Source organism: Nannospalax galili, unplaced genomic scaffold, assembly GCF_000622305.1.
Source record: "Nannospalax galili isolate Female #2095 unplaced genomic scaffold, S.galili_v1.0 scaffold500, whole genome shotgun sequence".
Lineage (NCBI taxonomy): Eukaryota > Metazoa > Chordata > Mammalia > Rodentia > Spalacidae > Nannospalax > Nannospalax galili.
Genome location: NW_008347292.1, coordinates 799,938 through 820,349, shown reverse-complemented (window position 1 = coordinate 820,349; position 20,412 = coordinate 799,938).

Genomic DNA, 20,412 nt, shown 5'->3' with positions numbered 1-20,412 from the left:
CCAATTTTTATCCATATCTCCCTTATTAAGGCCTGTTTCCTACTGTTCTTCTCTTTCAGGTTCTTTCTTTTCCTTTACCTCCCTGTTTCCTTTCCATTATCCTGGTTCCTGTAGTTATGTCTGGATACATACTCACTTATCAGGGTTTGGTTCTAGGATCCACATTTTTAAAAAATTTTATGCATATGCATGTTATGCCTGCATGTAGGTAAGTGCACCCATGTCGTGCAATGCCTGCAGAGGACAAAAGAAGCTGTCGGATCCCCTGGAACTGGAGTTACAGGCAGTTGTTAGCTGCCATGTGGGTGTTGGGATTCAAACCCAGGTTTTCTGCAAGAACAGCCAATGTTCTTAACCGCTGAGCCATCTCTCCAGCCCCTCATTACCTAAATTTAAAACAGCATCAAAAAGAAAAATAAAGGAAAGAAAAGAAAAAAGAAAGAGGGGTTAAGGGAGGGATAGAGGGAGAGATGGGGGAGGAAGAGAAGGGAAAGGGAGGAAAGGAAAGAAGAATGGATAGAAGAGGGAGGGAGGAAGGAAGGAAGGAAGGAAGGAAGGAAGGAAGGAAGGAAGGAAGGAAGGAAGGAAGGCCTGCCTTTTTCAGCTTAATATCGCCAATCCAGTTACTGGTACTCTCTCTCCCTCTTACAGGAAAATGCCCCTGGAAGCTTATCTGCTCTTATTGACTCAACTTCTCTCCTTTCAGTCTTTCTTGACATCACTCAACTCAGAGTTTCAGCACTGCCACTACAGTGAAAGACTTCTAGACCCAACAGTCACATTTCAGTCCTGCTCTCACTCTCTCGGTGGGCTCACGTGATTCTCTTCAGTGTCTTCCTTGAAGCATATCTTGCCAGGTGCCAGCAATACCACTCCCCCTTCGGGTCCCCTCAGTGTTAGAACTTGTAATTATTAATTTTCTATGTTAACATGACTAGGCTAAGCGATGCCCAGAAGGAAAAACATTTCTGGGTGTGCCTGTGAGGGTGCTTCCAGGGAAATTAGGATTTGAATAAGAAAGACTGGCCCTCACTATTGTGGATAGGCATCATCCAGTCCACCCAGGGCTGCATAAAACAAAAAGGTGGAGGAAGGCATATGTTCTTTCACTCCTTCCTTGAGCTGGGGCACTCACCACTTCTTACCATCAGACATCAGAGTTCCTGATTCTCAGGCCATTGAACTCTGCCATGGGGTTCCCCTAATATTCAGAACATTAGACTCAGACTGAGACACACCACCATCTCTCCCAGCTCAGAAGTTTGTTGATGGCATAACATGGGACTTCATGGTTTCATTGTATGAGCCCATAAATCCCATAATTTTCTTCTTATGTGTCTATATCAATGCTATGTTTCTATTCTCTGGTGAACTCCACTTAATGCAAGGTTTCAACATAGGAATTTGAGGGAGATACAACTCAGCTCATATCATACCCTGTCCCACCTCCACTCCAGCCATACTGGCCTCCAATGTGGTTCCTCCAGCATCCCAAGCCTTGCCTTCCCAAGGTCTTTACTTGCTATGCTCTTTATCTTGTCCTCCTTCCTCTGGATATCTTCATAGCTCACTCTACCTTCACCTTCATGCTATATGAGATAACCCTTAAAATCCTAGGCTCTAGAGTCACATTGCCTGGTATATACCAGTTCCTTTTTATTAAAATATTTTATTTATTATTTTAATTTTATGTGTATGAGTATATTACCTACATGTAAGTGCACCTGTGTCATGCAATGCCCATGGAGGTCAGCAGAGGGCATCAGAGTCTCCCTGGAATCTGCAGTTACAGATGGTTGTTAGCTGTCATGTGGGTGCTCTGTAAGAGCAGCCAATGTTCTTAACGACTGAGCCATCTCTCCAGCCCCTAGTATACACCAGTTGTATATGACATTGAGCAAGGGATTCTGTGTCTCTACGTTTTTATTTTCTTGTGATGAAATGGAAGGAATAATAGTGCTTCCCTTATAGAATCAGTACAAGGATTAAATTAGATCACATATGCAAACACAGGGTCTGGCACTAAGAGATGCTCAAGTCGGGGCTGTGATTATGATTGCTATAGCTGTCTAATATCCTGTTTAACCAACATGATATCCTGGAATATTATGCCTGGCAGTATCCTTAAGATTTGACTGCTGGAGAATCATTGAGGTAATTGCATGTGGACAGAGATGGCAGAAATTAAAGGATAGAAAGCAGAGCTCAAATGTCACCTGATTAGGGAGGTTGCCCCTCACCATTCTAAAATCTCAGTCTCTCTGTGTCTCTGTCTTTCTGTCTCTGTCTGCGTGTCTGTCTCTGTCTATCACTAACACACACACACACACACAAAAAAAAAAAAACAAACACTATTTTGAATCTTCTCAATTCTGACATTTATTATCCCACAATATATGATTACCCATGATGTGTGATTATGTGTTTATGACCTGCCTTTATGTTAATAACTGTGTGATAGTAAGCTGCCCAAGAGCTGGAATTTTATGTGTTTTTTTTTTTAACTTTTCTATTTCTAGGCCATAAAACAGGGATTGGCAATTCAATAAGTACCTTATCTGTTGCTCAAAGGAAGGAGTAGATTAATAGATTTACCATTCTGGGCCCAGGGTTTGATGATCATGTCTCTGTGGAAGGACAAGCATTAAAAAACAAAGGTCACAAGTAGCAGTAAGCCTGGGGCAATGGAGACAGACTTCCCCAGAACACAGTGTGGAATGTGATATGGGAACAGTGCCAGTTTTGTAACATCCACAGGGTATGGTCATGGAACCTACAATGTGCTGTCCAGGTGGTGACTTGGCATCGTAATGGTAACAGACTTGGCAGATGGCAGTGGTGGCACCTTGTGGGGGCAGACCCACAGTTCAGACAGCCTCAGTCCCTGATGCTGCCATCTTCTGTATGACTCCTATGGATGGTGATGGGAGCAGGTACAATTACATTATGATGGCATTTTGAGCTTTTCATGGGTGCCAGGCCTGTTCGCAATGGGACTGATGGGAAAGCCACCAGCAAGCAGGCTCAGGGAACCTCAGCCTATAAGGTTCCTTTGCTTCTGGAGGTGAGAACTGAACTTTGACCTTTCCACCGAAGGAAGCTCTCTATGGCTCTTTGACATCTCTGAATTGCCAGCACCACTTTTCCTGCATATTGGTGCCATTATTAAATAACATTAAGGGTTATTTGAACTCAAACACTGTATGAGTGACCTACACCACCTGGAACTCAAACAATGTCTCCTGTTTGGGACATAGCAGGGCAGTACAATATTTTATCACACTACTTTTAAGGTTTAAAATTTTTATTTCTGAAATTGTTCATCTAGTATTTTCAGACTAGTCTCCTGTACTAATTATTTTTTGTTGACTTGACACAGACAAGAGTCACCTGGGAAGAGGGAACTTCAGTTGAGGAATTTCCTCCATCAGACTGGCCTATGGACATGCTAATGGATGTAGGAAGGCCCAGCCCACTATGGGCAGTACCATCCCTGGGCAGGTGGGTCTGGGCTATATAAGAAAGGTAACTGAGAAGCTGGGGAAGAAAACCAGTAAGCAGCCTTCCTCCACAGAATTCCTGTCTTGGCTTCCCTCAATGGTGGGCTTTAACCTGTAAGTTGAAATAAACTCTTTCCTCCCCCAACTTGCTTTTGGTGTTTATCACAGCAACAGAAAGCTAACTAGAACATTCCTAACTTCCTAGCATTGGCAGCAGATACCACCAGATGGGGCCTCAGAGAAAACCTGACTGACTCATGGTACCAAAGAACAGTGTTGTTGTTTTTAACCAGCTATCATAGATACTTCCAGCACCCATGGGAACAATAACAGTGTTTTAGAGAAATCTGGAGACCTGGTAACTATGAAGGAGAAAGAACTGCTCTTGTAGAGTGAGAAAACTTGGGTTAAGTACTATGCTGGGCCTAACCTGTGGTCCTCAGCCATGAGCTCAGTATGATTTCCCCAGCATGGCAAGGGAGGATAGCTGAAACCCCCCTTGGGTTCTGTAGACTAAAAGAACTCACTAAGGCTGGAAAGTGGGAAAAAAATGGAAGTGATTCCTTGGCACCCTCAGTGGTTAATGGCCAGAGAATTCGAAGACCATCCTATATTTTCTGGGCCCTGAATAATGTCAGTGCTCCCTGCTTTTTGCTCTCTGAACCCTTCCAATCATTTTGTGACCTAATTCCTGCACTAAGTTCCCCTCTGCCTGAACGCCTACAGCAATCTCTGCCTTCTGACTCATAACCTTGACTAATGCAAATACATATCTTCCACTTGTCTGATACTTCATGGTTCTTACAAAAGCTTTTAGATTGTCTTATTTAAATTTTATAACAATTCTGTAGGACTGTCAAGGCAGAGACCATTAAGACGATTTTTTATATGGGAATGAAACCAGACTAGCAGGAGCCTCAGTTCTGGGTTTGTCTTTTTTATTAAACAGCATAATTGGGCCTAACATATTTAATGTTTCTGTGACTCAGTTTCAGCACCTATAACACCGAAGGATTAGGCTAAAATTACTAGCTTTCAAATAATTTTTATTGTAACCCACAATAAGAAATATATTTTACATCACTACATAGCACTTACATCTGCATGTCCATAAAGCACTAAAGCTCCAGGTTCAGGAAATATTATCCCTAAGAAACACAGCATTCTGATTTTCTGTATTTACTATACATGCTTTTATATTTCTTTTGGTGATCCACCACAGTAGTTTTCACAGTCTGATTCCTCAGGCAAGTAGCATCACTTTCTTGAGTTTCATTTTCTCCATCTATAAAATAGGAGTAACAGGCAGGGACTGTTACTCAGTGAAGTAAAGGCACTTGTTGCCAAACTCGAAGACTTGAGTCTGATCCCTGAGACTCACATGGTGAAAGGAAAGAAACGACTCCTAGAAATTATCCTTTGACCTCCACATACACACCAAGGCACATGCACACACACACACACACACACACATTAATCAATTAATTAAATGTAATAAAATTACACTAAATAAATAAACAGAATAAAAGATTTTAAACAGGAGCAAGGAGGCTTCAGTTACAGTGCTTCTTGGAAGATACACACCAAGTTCCCAGTGGATATCAGAAAACTACAGACAGTATTAAATTCTTGGGCGCTAACCCAGCACTGTGACTGTAACATTTGCAGTGTGAGATGCAACAGCAAAACTAGCACACATTTCATTTCCTTCTTCACAGTTCTAGGGCTAGAAGATTTATTATTACTATAGTTCTTAACAGCCTCAACATACAATATTTTTCTTTGCTTGTGAGGCTAAAAACTTTCACTTCTCTGCTTAAAAGAAGCCCTTTATCATTCTCTTCGGCATCTCTGAATTGCCAACTGCACTCCTTCTACATATTGGTGCCATTGTTAAATGAAATAAGAGTTACTTGAACCCACGCACTGTGCAGAAAGCTTGCACCATCTGGATGCATCACACTGAGGGGTGGTTTGTGTCCTAGCAGGGATGAAGCAGAACAGGGCAAGATTTCACTACATTACTTAAAACAGCCTTTTAAAATGTATAAATTTTTATAGCTGCAGTTTTCCATTTAATATATTCAGATTTCAGTTGACCACAGCTAACTGAAACCACAAAAAACAGAGCCTCCAAAGAGAGGAGACTACTATATGAGATTACAGACAAAATTAAGTGTAGCTTAATTCTAGTTCATGGTTTAGCTCTGAGTTGTTGCTAATTTTTAATCCCTGTGACCTAACAGATGAAATGAGATCATTCCTAGCACTTGGTCACATTGAAAATGAAGAAGGGGAACAAAAATAGTCTGGAGGAGGCAGAATGGAAGTGTTCATAATGCCGAATTCCAGCTTTACCTTGTTCTTGAAACCTCCCCTATGGTTGCCAGGAGTAAAATACAGAAACACTCACATGGTGATATACATGCCTTAGGGGACTGAGGGTGGAGAAAACCAGCTCATACTGGGAAGGCATATAAAACCTCTGTGCCAGCATATGTGTGAGAGAGTAACCTCATTTGAAATGCCTGTGCACTGCGTCCCCAGGTACTTTACAGTGAAAATGTCTCAACAGGCTTCTAGTTGCCAAATACCTACCTCCTCTGTGGTGTAGTATTATTTCAATAGCTTTCCTTTCCATGAGGTTATAAGCAAATTTAATTTTTATAAACAAGGCATCATGCTCTCACTGGCTCACATGATCACTTGTGGAGGTTTTGTTTATAATTCCTGATTCTTTCTAATCCTAACACTTCACAGGAGGTCCCTGCTTTCTCCACCCAGTTTGCATCTGTCAAACTCCTTAGCTGAGACAAACAGAAGGAATTCTAGTAGCTTGCACAGAAAAGTAATTTGTTAAAGGATATGAGGTCATTTACAGAATTTCCTAGAGGATTCCAATAAAGCAAGTTCATGCCACATGCAAACTGTACTGCATGGCAGCTCCAGGAAACACATTTTCACTGCCACTGAACATAGATACTGTGACCTCTCCTTCCTCTGTTATTGAAAGCTGCGTGTCTCACCTTCCCTGTCATCTGAAAATGGAGTTCGTAGAGTCAGATGTTTCCTCTTAGTGTTTTCTTTCAAATTAAAATGTCCCATGAGTGTGTCTGATTGCAGACATCAAGATTACATGTCAGCACCCTAGCTGCAAGGGAGGCTGAAAAGGGCAGTAGTGATAATGGGGAGTAATGTTGGAAAAGTCACTCCCAAATACTACATTCTTATTATATTAGTGACTTATTAATTGCTATGACCAAAGCAACTTAAAGAAGGTAGGGTTTATTTTAGTTTACAGTTCAAGGTCACAGCTGGTATGGCAGCAGGAGTGTAAAGCTGCTGGTCACATTGTACTTCAAATCAGGAAGCAGAGCGTGATGAACACTCATACTGGGTTCCTTTTTCCCTTTGCTGCCTGCAACCCCAGCCTACAGAATGGTACTGTCTCAGAAAACAAGGTGGGGTCTGGAGAGATGGCTCAGAAGTTAAGAGCACTGGCTGCCCATGCAGAGGACCCAGGTTCAGGTCCCACATGGTGACTAATAACTTCCCATAACTTAAGTTCTAGGGGATCTGACACCCCCTTCTGGTCTCCACGGGCACATAGAACACGTTCATACATGCCATCAAAACACTTGCATATATAAGATAGAAAATAAATTAATTTATAAAAACAATGTGGATGGCTCCTAAAGAATGGCACCTAAGACTGACCTCTGGCCTCCCCACACACATGTACCCAAACACACATACACATATACATACTCTTACTCATGCATGCACATACCCATAATTAAAACAGAAGAATGTAATCCCAGCATTTGGGAGGCAAAGACAGGCAGATCTCTGTGAGTTCCTGGCCAGCCTGCTCTACATAGCTAGCTCCAAGACTACACAATGAGACCCTGTTTCACAAAAGAAAAAGAAAAAAAGAAGAGGAAGGAATATAGCAATCATGTGGGATGGCTTCAGGGTGGCACTAGTCTGGGCCGAAACCAAGTGCTACAGGAAACAGGGTAGTACCGACAACACCATGGCAGCCTCCCAGGGAGATGAGCCTGTGATGTGCTTTGACCCTCCCTGCCCTCTCTGGCTTCCTTTAAGACTGGTTCTCAGGCATTCCATCATTTCTAGGGTTTATCTCACATCCTTTTGGTACCATCCATTTCCCATTCAAGTTAGCCAAGCATGGTTTCTATTGTTTTCAACCCAAACCCCCGATCTTAGCACTTAATATTAACTTGAAAAAGTCAAAATCAAAGGTATTTAATTGTTACTGGAAGGATGTGAAGTTATAGAAAGAAAGAGGTAAACTTTTTTTCCAAGTATACAGCAGTTATAACTATGCTTTAGCTCTGGGACAGAGATGTCTATATTCAGAATAAATGTTAATTTTTAAAAGGCAGCTAGAGCCAGGCATAGTGGTACATGCCTTTAATCCCAGCACTTGGGAGGCAGAGGTAGGTGGATCTCTGTGAGTTCAAGGCCAGCCTGGTCCACATAGTGAGTTCCAGGCCAACTGTGGCTATACAGAAACCCTATCTCAAAAAGACAAAAAGACCAAAAAAAAAAAGACAGCTAGAAAAAGCTGGAAAAGCAATCAGATGCCAGTCCGTCTCCACCTTATCCTCTTCCAAGGTACCCTTTGTTTCTGTAGTGTAATTTAGGGGTAAGCCAGAACACAACAACCCCATCATTGGATAGATGGGCACTAAGCATCCAGGACATATGCTAGCTTTAACTCTAGTCCTAGGAGGCCCCAAAGAGAAGCCAGCCTAGTATGTAGCAGTCATGAGACAAATGGTTACAGAACTTAGAGGCAAAATCCTTTAGGAAACGTAGTGGGGACTTGAACTGGTACATCATATGATGGGACATATCTTCTAGGATTTAATAAAGTTTAGATTACCTGAATCTAATTGTGAGGCCATTTGCAAAATCAAGTTACTAGATAGCATTTTTAAAGATGGCTCGGGTTACTAGGAAGTAATATAGTACAAATGATTGCATTATCCCTGAAGGATGTTTCTGCCTGTCATGAAACAAAGCTCCTGGAAAACCTGTCACATGTAATAAAACCTGGGTTGGTGATGGCCGCCTGCAGGAGTGGAGAAAAGAGACTTAGAAAGCATGTTTGCCAAGCAGGCAGAGGAGGTTGTGACCCTCTGCCTGGGAATCTGACCACCTCTCCTCACATCTCATCTCTGGATGCTGCAGAGATTTTCTAACCTGAGTCTGTTAAAGAAAACTAAAATCAGAGGCCACTGTTTAGAAATACCCCAAGGCCAACCACCCACAGTCATGTAACTAAAACTCAAGTCATCCTGAACGCTCTCTTGAATCATAAATGCATTGACTTATATCCTTATGGTATGATTCATGAAATTAAACCACCAACTATAGACAAATTAGCATAAACACTTATTTGTTCTAAAGAGCATGATAATGTATAACACTCATGAAATGGGTTGAAATACTTCCTCTTTTACACCTTACAATTCAAGTTGTTGGTGCTTAAGAGAACTTTTTTTTTTTTAAAGAAAAGCTTTTTAACCCCAGCTTGAAGTCCTCCAGAGTGTGATCCATACATTCTTTTATTTCATAGCAATGAACACTGAAATTTTAAAACTTGATCTGATCTTACTTTTGGCATTTATTTCTGCTCTGCCCTGCTGTTTGGTCTACTCTCACCACAATATTCAGTGTGACCCTTTGAAAGCCTGAGCTAGATTCTGTTCCTAATCAAAACCCTCCAAAGGTTCCTACTTCAACTCAGAAATAGTTTAGAAGACCCTATCAATCTGCCACTACCGCATATGCTCACTCACACCAACACCCACACCCCCCGACACCCACCTACACACCCACATACCACACCCTCCTCTCTTTCGGGCTTTGCTTCTCTTTTGCTCACTAACTCCAGCTGTACTGATCTTCTGTGTGCCCTGGATAATCCCCAGCATGTTCCCACTTAGCTCACCTTTTTTTTGGTGTTTTTGAGACAAGGTTTCCCTGTAGCCACAGCTGGCCTGAATTCGCTAATGGAGACCAGGCTGACCACAAACTCACAAGTCTAACCCCATACATTACTTTCCCTCAGAAGGTTTGTACTATCCTACTTAAATTGCAATTCACTAGGGCTGGAGAGATGGCTCAGTGGTTAAGAGTACTGGCTACTCTCAAAGAGGACCCAGGTAGAGTTCCCAGCACCCACATGGTGGTTAACAACTGTCTATAACTCCAGTTCCAGGGGATCCTGTGCCCTCTTCTGGCCTCTGCAAGCATTGCATGACACAGGCACACAATACAAATAGGTAAAACACTCAAACACATAACATTTTTAAAATAACTAAATTTTAAAAATTGCAATTCACTGCTCTCTTGGGCCATTTTTCCTTAGCATAAATTCTATGAGGCACCCATTTCTGACTACTACTCATCGTACATCTTGGCACATTAGTTAATAGCTGTCTTATCTCCCCTGTTAGAATATAAATCATGTGATACAAGGATTTTCTTGTATTTTGCCCACTCCACTACTACCCTAAACTAGTAGTGAGTGTTGACAGATGTTTATAAGTATTCTGTCACCTCTAAGTCTCTATTGTGCAATACACAGCCATTGTAACCACAAACTCTTAATGGCTATGAATGACACCACTGGGTCTGCACAAGAATGGGTTCATCAATAGTCAGGCATGGATGGAGGAGGGGACCAGGAAGCCCCATCTCTCACTGTTGAACTATTTGCCACTGTTAGCCACAGGGAGAGGGGGAGTCATTACTTTCATTTGTGTGTCCGTCCACTGGTGACCCCACAAGGCTCCAAAGGATAGTCCTTATGTACTGGCCACACAGATGGTCCTGGTTAAACTGCTTGAGTAATAAAACAAAACTAAAAGTCATGAATTTTGGAAAAGGGTGGGGAGGGAGAGAGGAAGTATTGATAATGATGGGAGAGAGTAGCCAGAGCACATTATATACATCTATGAAATTGTCAAAAAAACAAAAACAAAACAAAACACCTAACTTAACAAAATTCCTTGTTTAAAAAAAAAAAAAAAAAAAAAAAAAAGATGGGCTTCTGAACAGAAAGAAGGGATATCTTGGGACAACCTATGTGCTTAGGTTGTCCCCTTCGGCCTTTCCTGCAACCTTGTCAGTGTTCACTATGTTATTGGAATAAAAGTCGAAATCAAGTTATAGTGAGTTAGGTGAATGTATAATTGTGTCTCTTCTATGCCACAGTCCAAATTTGCTTCATTTTATTGTATGTTAAAAACAACCACTAATATTTTCAGGAATGAAATTAATTTTAAAGAAATATTGGTCATGTGCCAGGCAGAGTCCAACTTTGTCCCCTGGAGCCTAGGATAAGTATTTCGTGTCCTCCACTGACCTTCTGAGTGTTTCTGTAGGGAAATCAGAGGCACGTTAAGCAGCAGCACACAGCTGAGTAATTGCCATGGTAACCGAAGGCCTCTCACCTGAGCTTTCTTCCAAACTGATTTATCAAGAGTGAATTGCAGATGGTCTCACGAAATGGGAGATGGAAAAATTCACATTCTCTCTCTTTCCTTCTTTCTCATGTTTTGATAGCTGAGTTCTAAAAGTGGCTCACTCATGTCTCCTTTTTCTAAATTTATTCTGAATATTTTTTTTCCTTCTCAGAGTTGCTATCTGACTCAAGATCCTGTGCTTGATGAGGTGAGGAACTGGGGTAGAATCGGCACACAGCAGTTCCCTTTGTGGGGGGGTCAACCCACATGTCTCATACTGGCTAGAGGAATGAGAGTATGTCCTTGATGAGGCCACTCTGTGACAAGCACATCTCTGTTGAAAGGGATCCATGACCTTGTCAGTCTGCTGTCCCGAATGGACCATAACCAAGATAGAAGAGTTGTCATGTGAAGCTGTTTCTGGGCTTTGGGGTTGCATGAATGAATAAATGAGAAAGGATGACTCTGACCAGATCTTTGCGGAGATTTCTTCGCTGTAATCCATCACTTGATGTAGAAGACAGTAAAAATGAAATGACTTGAAATATGGTTCAGGTGATGGGTTCTTTGGTTGCTATGGTGACTACTTGGCTATTAGTCAATGTCCCTTCTGTAAACAGTTACAACACATCAATGAATATAAAAGACCAACTACAGAGTGTAGCTGAAATGTTTATTCCTGGAATCTTTTCCCAGTAGGGTATAGGGCCCAGGAATTTGTGTGTGGTTTGTTTCCTTTGTTTTTGTTTTAAAACAGGGTCTCAGTATGTAGCTCAGGCTAGTCTTTAGTCTTAAACCTTAAATCTTACTGCTCTACCCTCAGCCTCACCTTGGGTTACTTCAAGAACCTCTGTTTTCTTCTCTGTTTCCTCTATGCAGGAGACACCTAGAAAGCTTGTGAATGAATAACTTGCAAAATTACTAACCCCTGATTGTCGAACAAGTACACAGGCAGGAAGAAAGTTAATTCCAGACTCTTTTATATTAAAATACAAATTACTTTCTTTTAGAAAAGTTGGAATAATGATTTTAGGGAAAAGACTTTCATTCCCCTGTGAAAGGAAAATGCAGTCTCCTAGCTCAGTCTTGAAATTGTATAAGAAATGGATTTTAAATCACCTAGTCTTCTCTAAGAAGCAATATAGGTTTATGAAAAGTTCGCCTGAAGGGTATATGCACACACATTTTGGGGTAGAAGACTTCACATCATTAAATGTATGCTTATATCAGGCTGCAGAAAAGTAGATTAGATTGAATTAACTATTGGGCTGGAATTAAATCTATTTCCAATTATTCTTTGAAAAGAGCAAGCTTATGGGTCAGTTATGTCTTATAGACAAAATTATGGCTTCTAAAATACAAAAAAAATTAAAGTGTGGAATTTTAGGTTAGAAGCAACCCAACACATCCCTATTCTTATTACTTACATTTATAGATTCTGCAAAATTCCCAGAACTGTCCAGATGATCACACTTTCCTGGAGTTTTATCATGCTTACTCTAACTTGAGGGAAGTCCCTGGGGTTCCGATCTCTGACATTCAGTTTTGCTTTGTTTCCTTGTCTGTACTAATTGAGTCTGATTTTTAAGTGGATCTCAAGCTCTGTTTTGGTTTCAGTTTTGTTTGTTTGGGGAGGTGGACCAGATGAAGGGAATTGTTTGAAAAAAATTACAAAACAAGCCTTTAACAGAAAGGCGTCTTTCAAAGGAGTAGGTGACTGTTGTGGTTGCGTTGAACTCTGTATTGCCATATTGACCATCTTGTATGATTGTTCTTGTTAAAATAGCCACCCAGGCTCTAAATGGCATACATTTATTAAGGAATTATTTAATTATACATTCATTCTTCTACTCACTAATGAAAAAGCTGTAAAGAAATATCTGTTAGAGGGGTTAGAGAGATGGCTCAGCAGTTAAGAACACTGGCTGTTCTGGCAGAAGACCCAGGTTCAAATCCCAGCACCCACATGGCAGCTAACAACTGTCTGTAACTCCAGTTCCAGGGAATCTGAGGTCTCTTCTGTTCTCTGTGGGCACTGGGTGCACTTACCTACATGCAGGTAATACACACATACACATAAAATAAAAATAAAAGAAATATCTGTTAGAAATGTCAGTCTCTGAAAAGAACACAATTTTCTTGTCTATTCTTGACTAGAAAACCCCATTCCTTTCCATTTTTGTTGCCCAAGAATTCTGTTACTTGAGGTTTAACTCTACTTTGTTTTTAGAAGAGAATGCTTGGAGGCTCGTGAGATGGCTCAGTGGGTAGAGGTGCTTGCAGACAAGAGGCGGACCTGAGTTCAATCCCCAGCAACTTCGTGGTGGAAGAAGAGAACCAACTTCTAAAACTTGTCCTCTGAGTCCACCCAGGTACATGGATGGCACCCATGTGCTCCCATCCCCCACAAGTACACAATTAAAAAAAATACAATAGAAGTGAACAGTTAGGGTTCCCATTTTGGTTGCTAGACTGCACCTAAATAGAGATCAGTATAAGTGAAGTACTCTGTAGCTGCCTGGAAATTCTGTAAACTAGTCCCCTACTTTACAATGAACTCTTAACTGTTTTCACTGCCCTGCTTGCTTCCTGATTCATCATTACGCTCTTGCCAAGGGTACAAAGAGGTCCAGTCCAAGTGTTCTGTGCCAAGATGTGGTTCATGGTTAGCACACAGAGGTGGCAGAGTGACTGAGCACAAAGGGCATCTGGCATAGCTCAGAAACCTGCTTCCCCAGGCCAGCAGAAGTACTTGGATGATTTCCTCATCTGAAACATAAAGGGGAAGACAAAAAGCTCAATTAAACTCTTCCAGCTCCAAAACACTATGACTCCATGATCGGGTCTATGGGTAGCCCCTCCCAAAAAATGTGGCCAAATGAAAGTACCAGGTGCTTTATGGAGAGAAAGGAACTCTTTGGGCTCTGTGAGCTTCCCTAAGCTTTGACCAACAACTATACCTTTGAGATGAATCATCACTGAAATATTCTTCCCACCCACTGCTCATGTGCCTTTACTTGACAGTCCTTGCTGCCCCAGAACTTTAAGCCTGTGCCAGCATGACATGGAAGCTTGAATCCCAATTCTACAATAATTCTGCCATGCACGAGACAGCCCTTACTCCTCCCAGCAGATTTTTGCAACTTCCACATGGACTAAATAGAAAGATAGCTCCTGATGTAAAGGATCTACTTCCTATGAATGGAAGCCATTTATCAAAAACATAAGATGAAAAGGTGTTCATTTCTTCCTAAACCCTTCAGGATTCACAGCCAGTACGTTTTCAACTGTTGAAAATAATGTTCAGTCTCGTTTATCAAGAGCCCCCCATCAAAGGCCCCTCTGGGCAGAGCAGCATTCTGCCTTGTATATCTGCAAAGAACCTGTGCTTCAATATTACCTTAAAATCCTCTTCCAGACATTACTGATCTCAGTAAAAGTGATCAAGTGACAGGCTGTGCACTAGCCCTAGACTTAGTGAATGACATCCTCTAAAGCTCACCTACCCCTGCAACCTTAGTGTATGACCTTATTTGCACATCGGATCTTTGCAGATATAATCAGTTAAGATGAGGTCACACTGTAGTAAGATGTGCCCTATGTAAGTCCATTTTCTGTTCCTATAACCAAATATCTAAAACTAGGTATTTTATAAGGAAAATAGGTTTATTTAGTCTCATAATTTGAAGTCCGTAATTAAGTAGCCTTGTTTTGCTGGGTCTCTGGTGAGGGCTGTGTGGCTGCCTCACAGCATGGCAGATGGCATCATGGTGGGAGCATGTGCAAGAGGGAGGGATCACATGGCAAGAAGGGAAACAAGAGAGATTTAAACATCAGGCTTGCTCTTTTCATAGCAACTCACTCCAAGAGAACTTAGTGATGCCATGAAACCAACATTAACCCATTCTGCAGGTAACTAGGCCCCACCTCTTAAAGAGTCTACCACTCATGACTGCTGCACTGTCAGCAGTCTTTCAGCACAGGAACTTTTGGGAGCCATACTCAAACCATATCCAAACCACATCAATGACTAGTGTTCTTATGAGCACATACAGGACACAACAGACCCATAGAGGAGGTGACCATGCAATGCAAAGGCAGAAACTAGAGCGATGCAGCTATAAGCCAAAGGTGCTAAGACTGCCAGTGATGTAGGAACTGGATATTTTGCCATGACACCATGGAATGGAAGGTCATCAAAGGCTTCGACCATTATGAGAAGAGAAGGAATCAGAAGTCTGAGTACATGTGGATAGCAAAGCATGGAGCTAAATGTCCTACATACACACATACATAATTTTACTTGATACACAAATCAGTATCCTTTCGAATACTGTATCTGCTTGGACGTTTTTTGAATCAGACATATAGGCAAAAAGACAATAAGGCTACAGATACATTGAATAATAAGCAAAATAAGATGACACGTTTCATAGGAAGAAAACTCTTATAACTCTCGTATAGAGAATATACAAATAGTTGTCTGTGACACATAGCAAGTATGAGGTAAGACAGTGAGAATTAGTAGCCAGATGCCATTAATATGAAGAAGGCTGGTGAACACAGAAACCAGCAATCACATGTGTAAGTCTAAATAAACATCAGCAATAATAACAGAAGGCAAAATCAAAGTACTGGGAATGTAACATGCTCAGTGCAATGTTGAAGGATTTGAGTATGTAGAAAAAGAGTATCAATGTTAAATATAGCCTTCAAATGAGTATGCCTCTTATATAACAAGAAAAGGTACTAAAAAGACACAGAAAGCGCTTATGTAACGTCCAGTCAGTAGAGATGCTAACAGAAAGGTTTTGACTCCTCTCCCGGCTTGCCGCCACTCGGTTGCCTTGCAGTCTTAGCACACACCATCATGTGATAGAATGAGATCAGTGCTGCACAGCCAGTGAATTTGCTGTTCCTGAGCCCATGAGCTGTGACCAGAGGGTGGGGGCGGGGACATGTTGAAACAGTGTGGATATTCCTAGAAAATGTATAAGCTGTGCCACTGCCACAGAAGTATATCTGCTTCAGGTGGCAGACTGATGCACATTTTAAATCACATGACTATTGTCATCCCCATATTAGAGATTTTTCATTCTCTAAATGATGTGTATACAGTAGCTTTCAATATCTTCAGATAAACTTCTAATTTCAAAAAAAAGGGAATGATTCCATCATCCATACACCTACACGAGGCACACACACACACGCACACACACACACGCACATACACACACACACACACACACATGCACCCCACATAGCCCCAAAGGTGTCATCCGTGTTGGCACCATGTGGGCAGCAATGGATATAGGAGCCAAGCCAGCATAGAAAGTGTCTCCAAACACTTACTCATCCTCCCACTGCCTTCCAAAAACATTGTGTTGAGTTTACAGCTTTGAAAATATAATGAACACTTTTACTTATGGGAGAGTAGATCCTGAGAGGTTTAACAGGATATACTAGAAACAGTGCTCAAATTTCAATGAGCAATGGCTTACTCAAGGGTAAACCAAGTATAGCCACACTCTTTTGGTCTCCCAGGAGCCTGTAGACCAATACAGGACTTAGGCCAACCTTTCTTTGTGGTCATCTCCCTCCCTCAGATTTGAAAATTAAATTCCACTGGGTATAGCATGAGGCAGCCCCAGGATGAAAACCTGGAAATGGAAGGAACAGGCTCCACAACTTTCTGCTAAAGTGACTTTACTGTAGGAGTTTAGCATTCAAAAGCACCTTGGTTTGCAAGGCACAGTGTGCATTTAGGGATCATGTAAAACAAAGTATCTTGCCCCCAGATCTTTATCCTGCAAGTCTGTCATGCCTGGGATCTCATATGGAAACAAGTTTTACTTGGGAAGGAGAAACACAACACTGTCCTGATTAAGCAGCAATTTGGCAATAGTCATTAGGAAAGGAAACACCAAAGGGCTAGATTTTGGTCAGGGAACAGAACAGAAGATGCTGCTAGGTGGTGCCAGGGGAGGAATGCAGGCCCTGATGTTTGAGCAAAAGCTGGTCCCCATGTGTGAAAACTGGCTACAAGGTGCAGCAAAGCCAAAGAAAGAGGCAGACAAACCAAGGATTTCACAGAGTGTATCTCACAGAGTAGAATTTCATGAATTGGATCAGAAGGGGGACAAGGAGTGGTCAGGACAGAAAGGACTTCATCCAAGCCAAAATGGACCTGGTTCATCTCCACCTAATACCAAAAGACACTGGGCACATATCTGGTGCTGATGGGTCCAGGATCTAGGTTGTGAAACTCCACAGAACATTCTATTTATAGCATACTGGGAAGCTATCTATGTAAAGCTGACCAGGGTCACTCAGGAGCACCATGGTCCTTAAGATGGCTGCAGTTGGGTCCATTTGAAGCCTTACATGTACGCAGGGTGAAAAGCATTAAGGTAAGCCAAAGGGGGAAGTGGACAGATAAAGGTGGGGAGCTTGTTTCTTCTCCCTACAGCTGAGAAGACAGAAACATTGCCTGTGGACACTACTGGGAAAAGTACCAGCTAAAACATTGGCCCTTGTCCTAGAACAGCACTATATATGAGTGTGCAAGGAGCATATTTTATATTAAAAGAAATAGAGACTTTCTCTGGGATTATTTGAAAGGTTCACATGGTTATTTTAAGTAGAAAAGGCAGAAGACTCTAGCTTCAAATTTCATGTTTACAGTGGACTCCTTGGATGGTGACCTGGATGCCTCAGATTTTTCCAGCTCTGTCCCCTCACCTGCTCCTGCTCCTGAAAATCATTGCAGACCCGAGAAAGCTGCTTGTTTAACCAGCTTCAAGGATATAACACTAAGAACCCTTTCTGGGGGAATCAATGTCAGTATAAAAAACAGTATGAAGATTGTATGTTCTTTTCAATGAAAGTTCTTGAGATTTGTTTTTGTTGTGTTGTGTTTTTTTCAGCCTGAGATTCCATTGGAGACCTTCAAACCAAAATAAGGCCACTATAAGGCTGGGTAAGTCAGAATACAGAGTCGAGTAACACAGTCCATTTCTGTCCCAGACCATCAGAATTTTCTCCCACTTTCTTGCAACTGATGCACATGCTAAGACTCAACTCATCTAAGACGTGTAAGATGTTGTATTATTGGAGGAGACTATTCACAGGTCTCCCCTTTCCCGGCCAGTTTGGCAAATCCAACTTTGACTTTCAGTTTGTCTCCACACTGTTAACAAGTTGTGTGGTTAGAGAAGCAGAAAGTCTCTGATGCCATAGGGGAATAGAAGACTTAATTTAAGTTCCTACTATGTCTCTTCCAGTTTTATGAAGATGGGTGGGTTGTTTTACTTCTTCAGAGTTTACGTTCTCTCACCTGTAAGACTGGGATAACACATCGCTGGACTAACAGCCTCACTGACTGCTAACAGTATCAGGGATGATGAAAGCACACTATGACCTGTATAATTGTGGAAACATCAGGACCCATATTCTGGTGGGAAACGTCACTCATTTGTGGACCATTTCTCCCTGTCAACGTCTCTGCTTATCTGATTTATGAGGAAGGAGTCCTACTCTTCTTTAACCACTGCTAGATGCTAAGCTTCTTGTTCACTGTGCAGACCTTAAGCAGATCATGCAGCCTTTCTGATGTTACCACTGCCAACATGGAAACCATAACTAGCAGAGTTGTAAAACTATAAACAGGTACTTAATGTGCAATAGTTACTTGCTATTATGATGCACTATCTTTACCTGCTTACAAGTATTTTACAAAGATCCTCAAACATGGCCCAGATCCTTCTGTTTAAAGTCCTCTTTTTCAGGAACCCAAGACAGCTGTTGGAATTGTACAGGACACCGTTCATTGCGGTTATAGTAATAGACAGTCTCTCTGACAGCTACAGGGACACTTAGGCTACCTTTATTTCGTCCTGAAGGAGCTTCAGTGGTGTCTTTTAGGAGATTTAGAGGTAAAAGCTTTTAGAAACCATTTGTCGAAGTGGTTCTCAACTTCAACATCTATCACAATGACGACAGTTTCACATGTTATTTTGAGCATTGCAACATTAGGGAGAAAAGGGCAGCCTGGGGTAAATATTCGTATTTTGTTTCTCCACAATTCCCAATTAAATGTTAAAAACATCACCTATCTACTAAGTAGTCTTGCATTTGGAGATAAGACAACCTTGTTGAGAAAACTATTTGTTGCAAGCTGTAATTAACGAGGTGCCATCTGCCAGAGTCCATGTTCTTTGCATGAGCTGTGACTATCCAGGCAAAATCTTTTTTAGCCAGGCGGAGAAAGGGGTGTGACAAAGCAGAGCAGTGGCATGAATTATCTGATCAATAACAAGCCATGCGGCTAAAATTTCATTATCTGGTATATATAAATTCATTTTCATACACTTCCTAGAAAATGTGATTTAAATTTTATATCCTTCTACCTAATCTTTTTACATTTATCAATTTGTGTGTGTGTACACATACACACAGGTGCACATGCTTTTGAATACATGTTGTGGAGGTCAGAGGACAACTTACTGGAGTCAGTTCTCTCCTTCCACCATGTGGGTCCCAGGGATTGAGCTCAGGTCATTAAGCTTAGCAACAGGCACCTTTACCCACTAAGCCATTTCACCAGCCCCCTTCCATTTGATTTTAAACAGTACCTCCAGATCGATTCTTACAAAATTCCTGCTTCCTCTGAGTTTTAAGTAAAACTTCAACTCAACTTGGGATTCAAAATGTCTATATTCTAGTTTTTTCCAAGCTCACCAAAGTTCACTTTCTTGACCAGCCCACTCCTGCTATTGTTCAAGTCCCATGAAATCAAATTCATTCTTAGTGGCTGCTGATTATGTCTACCATTAGCCTGACCTGGGATGCCTCTCCATAACCTCGATCTCCTCTCTTGTCAAAATTCTGATTCTTCAAGGCAAGACACTTCAACAATTTTCTCTGTATGTTCTCAATGCCTCTTTCATACAAGAACCATTTATAGAGATTCCAAACTTTTATAACACGGTGCCTGTAAAAATAGCATGCTATGTCAGTTAACTTGAGCGCCTGAACAGTGTGTGTGTGTGTGTGTGTGTGTGTGTGTGTACATGTCTGTACCACATGTATTGGGGGTACCCGCAGAGACCAGAAGAGGGTCTCAGACTCCCTAGAGATAGAGTTATAAGACACTGTGAGCCACCCAACATGGGTGCTGGGAGCCAAACTTGGGTCCTCTGGAAGAGCAGCAAGCAGCAAGTGCTCTTAACTGCTGAGCCATCTCTCCAGCCCGAATATCAGAACAATATGTAAGTCGGGTCTATTGAGCAATAATCTGCATATAGTCAAACTGACTTTTGGTAAAAGTATAGAGATGTTTTTTAAAAACAATTTTATTAAGGCATAACTGATGTACAATAAGTTTCATATAAATATAAATTTTATATACA